This window comes from Aquarana catesbeiana, linkage group LG13, assembly GCF_042186555.1.
Source record: "Aquarana catesbeiana isolate 2022-GZ linkage group LG13, ASM4218655v1, whole genome shotgun sequence".
NCBI lineage: Eukaryota > Metazoa > Chordata > Amphibia > Anura > Ranidae > Aquarana > Aquarana catesbeiana.
In genome coordinates this window covers 213447864-213453949 of record NC_133336.1, presented here as the reverse complement: position 1 = coordinate 213453949, position 6086 = coordinate 213447864, and positions in this window count along the sequence as shown.

Sequence of the window (6086 nt, the reverse complement as noted above, 5' to 3'; positions counted from 1 at the left end):
CCACTACCTGAGGTCGTCAACATGTCAGGTGTCTCCGCCATTATTTACTCCACTACGCGCCGTAACAAAAAATGGGCGGAGAACATGAGTTAAAATCGAACGTCAGGGGCGGGCGACGCAGGCGGAGTTTCACACATGCGTAGTGTATAAAGAGGGGCCTTGCGCACGTGTCGTACGTACGTTCTGTGCGTCGAATTAGGGGGCGGAGAACATAAGTTAATTTCGAACGTCAGGGGCGGGCGACGCAGGCGGAGTTTCACACATGCGTAGTGTATAAAGAGGGGCCTTGCGCACGTGTCATACGTACGTTCTGTGCGTCGAATTAGGGGGCGGAGAACATGAGTTAATTTCGAACGTCAGGGGCGGGCGACGCAGGCGGAGTTTCACACATGCGTAGTGTGTAAAGAGGGCCCTTGCGCACGTGTCGTACGTACGTTCTGTGCGTAGGTGATACAAAACGAAGGTAATTTTAGATATTTTTTTTTTGGGGTTTTATGGTCATGACTTTGTAGCAAGCGGCCTATATGGCTTGATAGATTGATGAGGCCTACATAGGGAGAAGATGATGAGGGGTTAGCAGAAACCTATAATAAAAGTGTTTTTTGTCTTGTGACTTCATCTTTTCCAGATATAATGAATCCCCTATTTAAGGATCCAGAGTTCCTTACAGCTTTTATTTCTAAATATAGAGAGATGAGGAATTTGTGGGAGGTGAAACACCCTCAGTATTATGCAAAGCATGTGAGGAAGTCAACGCTGGAGAGACTTCTGGCCTTTGTCCAGGCGACCATCCCGGAAGCAACAATGGAGACACTGCTCAAGAAAATTGGGGTCTTGAGGAACATGTATAAGAGGGAGCATAAGAAGATCCAGGAATCAAGGAGATCAGGAGCATCAGCAGATGATGTTTATGTACCCAGGCTGTGGTACTACAATCAACTCCGTTTTCTGGATGACCAGAATGAAGCCAGGGCATCACTTTCAACCCTTCCCTCCACCCTTCCCTCCACCCCAGCAGAGGCTGATGAGGAGCAAGCTGGGTCTTCCATCCTGGATGAACCAGATATGACCATCTGGAGTCAGGTAAATTATTTTAACAAATATTTACTGTACTAATATTAATGATGTTAACTGGATGTTATAATTGTCTAAAATAATTTTGCACTCAAAATTGTGTATACATATCAATTGACAGGAGTGGCTAAATATGTTTGGCACATGCTTGAAATAATTAGGGTGTCTGATTAGACTCTTTTATTAAAGAGAAGTATTCACATTGAATTTGCTATTCATGAGAAGCAAACTGTGTGTCATTGATGAACCCAAAAAAATATACTAAAACTATTGTCCTTTTTTTATACACAGGATGAGTCCATCCAGGAGGAATGTGGGGAAAGTGGCAGGCAGGAGGAGACCGGGCCCATGGACAGCCTGGAGGAGGCCGGATTCACCATCATCCTGGAGGAGGCTGGGCCCAGTGTCAGGCAGGAGGTGGCTGCTCCCAGTGAGGTGGCTGCTCCCAGTGAGGTGGCTGGGCCAAGTGAGGTGGCTGGGCCAAGTGAGGTGGTTGGGCCCAGTAGGAGCCTGACCGAATCCCAAGTGCCTCCCCTCCACCTTCCCAAAAAAAGGGCCAGGAAGGGGATGGTCACACAGGACGCATCCCTGCGCCTCATGCAAGAGGCCACCCGTTTTTTAAGGAGCCCCCCCGAAGCGGAAGAATCCTATGGCTGCTACTTAGCCAGCAGGCTTCTTCAGATGGATTGGGAGCAGCGCCTCATTTGTGAGCGCCTATTTGGGGAAACAATCCATAAGGGGCTGCAGGGCACGCTAACACAAAACACCCAACTACATGAGGCAGCCCCCCCTCCTCCTCCTCCTCCTCCTCCTCCTCCTGCCACAACTGAAACACCACAGCCACAGCCTCAAAAGAAGGCTACAGGGAAGGCTGCAGGGCAGCGTGGAGGAAAGGCTGCAGGGAAGAGAAGAAAGTGATGACCTGGGTTCAGTCTGGTCTGACAGAAGACGCAGGCTGTTGTAGGACCACAGTCTGGGGACATCTAGATCATCTGCTGGTGCTGTTGATCTCTGGGATTCTTGGACCAGATTGTGCTCCCTCTTATATGGACTCCGCAAGATCCCAATTTTCTTGTACACCGACTTTTGCCAGCGTTGACTTCCTCTTTATTTTATTTTGACCATGAATAAATGGATCTTTTTTGAGTTTAGCAAAAGACTTTATGTGTTTTCTTTTAAATCATTGATTTTACACACAATGTTAAATTAACAAGGGACAACAATCTCATTGAGTTTGAAAAAAACACAAATAAAAAAATTTACATAACCAAAAACGGTGCTTTGGGTTAACTTTATCTAAAAACTAAAAAATAATCACTATAAAAAAAAAAGAATAATGGGTTCTTTGTGGTAACTTTACAAACCTAAAAAAAAAAAAAAAGGGGAAAAAGTATTATTAGTATGGAAACATTGTTTTTAAAATGCATACTATATCATTCATGAGATCAAAGAGAAAAAGAATCCAGAAATCAGTTTGGGAGAACTCTGATTATTTATTATTTTTTATTATTATACAGGATTTATATAGCGCCGACAGTTTACACAGCGCTTTACAACATTAGGGCAGACAGTACAAGTACAATACAAATCAATACAGGAGGAATCAGAGGGCCCTGCTCGTTAGAGCTTACAATCTAGGAGGGAGGGTCAAGTGATACAAAAGGGTAATAGCTGTGGGGGATGAGCTAATGGAGAAAATAGTGCAGTTGTTAGATGGAGGCAGGATAGGCTTCTCTGAAGAGGAAAGTTTTCAGGGATCGCCTAAAAGTGGATAAAGTTGGAGACAGTCTGACAGATTGGGGTAGGGAATTCCAGAGGATGGGCGAGGCTCGGGAGAAGTCCTGGAGGCGGATATGGGAGGAGGTGATGAGGGAGCTAGAGAGCAGGAGGTCTTGGGAGGAACGGAGATGGCGATTAGGTTGGTATTTGAGACTAGGTTAGTGATGTAGCTGGGGGCAGAGTTGTGGATGGCTTTGTAACTTATTGTTAGTATTTTGAATTCAATTCGTTGGGCGAGTGGTAGCCAATGGAGGGATTGGCAGAGAGGGGTAGCAGACACTGATCGGTTTGTAAGGTGGATGAGTCTGGCAGCAGCATTCATGATGGACTGAAGGGGGGATAGTCTGTTTAAAGGTAAGCCAATGAGGAGTGAGTTGCAGTAGTTAAGGCGAGAGATAACCAGGGAGTGAATCAGGAGCTTTGTGGTTTCATTGGTTAGAAAGGGACGTAGTTTAGAGATGTTGCGGAGGTTGAGGCGGCAAGCTTTGGAAAGTGATTGGATGTGGGGCTGAAAGGAGAGTTCAGAATCCAGGATAACACCTAGTACCCTGACATGTGGGGACGGGTGGATGGTTTTGCCATTGCTCTTGACAGAGAAGTCGGGGGAAGAAATATTATAAGCTCGGTTTTGGACAAGTTGAGTTTGAGGAAGTGGTGTGACATCCATACAGATATGTCGGTTAGTAAGTTAGTGATGCGTGAGGAGACTGATGGAGTGAGATGAGGGGTGGAGAGATAGATTTGTGTGTCATCAGCATAGAAATGATATTGAAAGCCGTGAGAGGCTATCAGCTGACCCAGGGAAGAGGTGTAGGTTGAAAATAAAAGAGTTCCAAGAACAGAACCTTGGGGGACCCCGACAGAGAAGGGAAGAGGAGTGGAGGAAGTAGAATTGTAAGTGACACTGAAGGTGCGTTGGGATAGGTAGGATGAGAGCCACTGAAGAGCACAGTCACGGAGACCGAGGGAGTAAAGTTTTTTGAGGAGGAGGGGGTGGTCAACAGCAAAACACCTTCGTTCTTTAGAGCATTCGTAAAGAAGAAATAAAATGCGCTGCATTCAACGATCACAGATTTTGCAGCGTGATGAATGTGCTACCTACAATACGAACACTAGTTTTACTAGACCGAGTGCTTCCGTTTAGTTTTTGCTTATGAGCATGCGTCGTTTTTTTGTCCGTCGGACTAGCATACAGACGAGCGGACTTCGGGGTCCGTCGTAGTTACGACGTAAAGATTTGAAGCATGTTTCAAATCTAAAGTCCGTCGGATTTGAGGCTAAAAAAGTACGTTGAAAGTCCGGAGAAGCCCATACACGATCGGATTACCAGCCAGCTTTAGTCCGTCAGCGTCCGTTGGACTTTTGTAGACGAAAAGTCCGACCGTGTGTACGCGGCATTAGTCGTGTTCTCCACAAATCTGCCCTTTATGGAAGAGTGACAAGAAGAAAGCCATTGTTCACACAGGGGTGACCTGTCAGGTGACTTAGCGGCCTGACAAGTCGCGCTCCATTCTCTACAATGGAACCATTCTAATAGGAGCGACTCAAGTCAAACTCAGCTCAAAGGTTCCTGTACTACTTTGGGGCAACTTCAGAGTGGCTTGCATTGACTTCTATACAGAAGTAGTTTTGCAGGTCGGGCTGTACGGGGCGGTTTCAGAGTCGGGCGACTTTGAAGCCCCCTCTGTGTGAACCGGCTCTAAAGGGACAAGGACTCCAGAATAAATAAATAAAAAGTAATATCTTTTAACTCTACTCCAGACACTGCATGTAGTTACTTTCTAAAGCAAGTCACACACAATCAACAGCCAAATTGGTGATTGGGGAACCCTCTGAAAAGTCTTTTTGCTGATACCTGACATTCAAAAATCATTATCTAAAAAATATATTGAGGTTTGCATAGCGTTGACTAATTCTAAAGAGGACCTCATAATCTTGATACACAAACTACAAAGATGAAAAAAACCAAACATGTAGAATTTTTACCACGAAAGCCTCAAATTTCCAAACTAAATACACTTTTTTATTTCCTGTGGGATACTCTTCTAGAATGGAATCTCGGTGTAATGTAGGCAGGAACCGGGGAAAGATGGGAAAATGATTGTTGATTAAATCAAGTCTTCCTTCTCTAGGAGCAAAAAGACGCCACCTCCGTGGACAGGATCCTGAAGGAGCTGGATGAGAACGGAGATGGGGAGGTGGACTTTCAGGAGTTTGTCATCTTGGTGGCCTCTTTGACCATGGTCTGCAACACCTTCTTCTGCGAGAGCAGCTGAGCCACTCCGACCGTTCATTCCACCGCCAAGGAGGAGACCCTTGTACAAAGACTGACGTCTCAATAAACTAGAAATGTGTCCTTTAAATCAGTGGTCATCAATCCTGTCCTCAGGGCCCACTAACAGGCCAGGTTTGCAAGATAACTGAAATACATCACAGGTGATATAATTTGCTGCTCAGTGATTGCAGTATTTTAGTCTCCATCTCCCCAAGGTAATACATAAAACCTGGCCTGTTAGTGGGCCCTGAGGACAGGGTTGATGACCACTGCTTTAAATGCTTCTGTGTTTCTGCATCAATATATCTATAGAATACCAATGACCATAATCCAATACCAATATTCCTGACTTTCCCGGTGTCATTGTTCTGGGACCCCCAAGTGTCAGGGTGTCATTGTACTGGGACCCCCAAGTGTCCAGGTGCCATGGTTCTGGGACCCCCAAGTGACAGGGCTTATAACCTTTGGTAAACATAATGCCCCGTATTCTCTTGGGTTTTTAGATGCCTTCTGTTATGTACAGGCCACATTACGGGTTAAAGACAAACATCGGCGTGTGGCATGACGTTGATGTTGACAAACGCAGATAAACAGTTCAATGAGGATGAGATGTACTGTGAGGCCGGCCTGTATTGTGACTATTAGTTTGTTCAGGTAAAGATCACCGATTGTTCAGAACTCGCCTGAGGTCCCGGATCTCCGGCATTCATTATTGGAAGAACAGACAGAACAATTCATTAATTCCCAGTAAGTACTGGTTTTATTTATCTTGTGGAATGAAGAACAGGAGCAGGCGGTAGACCTTTGGATACAGCAAGATGCTCATATAAATATTTATTGAGCCTGTTTGCCAAAATCATACATCCCGAGTTAAAAACATCCTCATTAGGCTGACATCATACGGTGTAATCCTTGTAGTCCCTATCAGTGAGACGGAGAAGGCTTGCATATCTGCAGG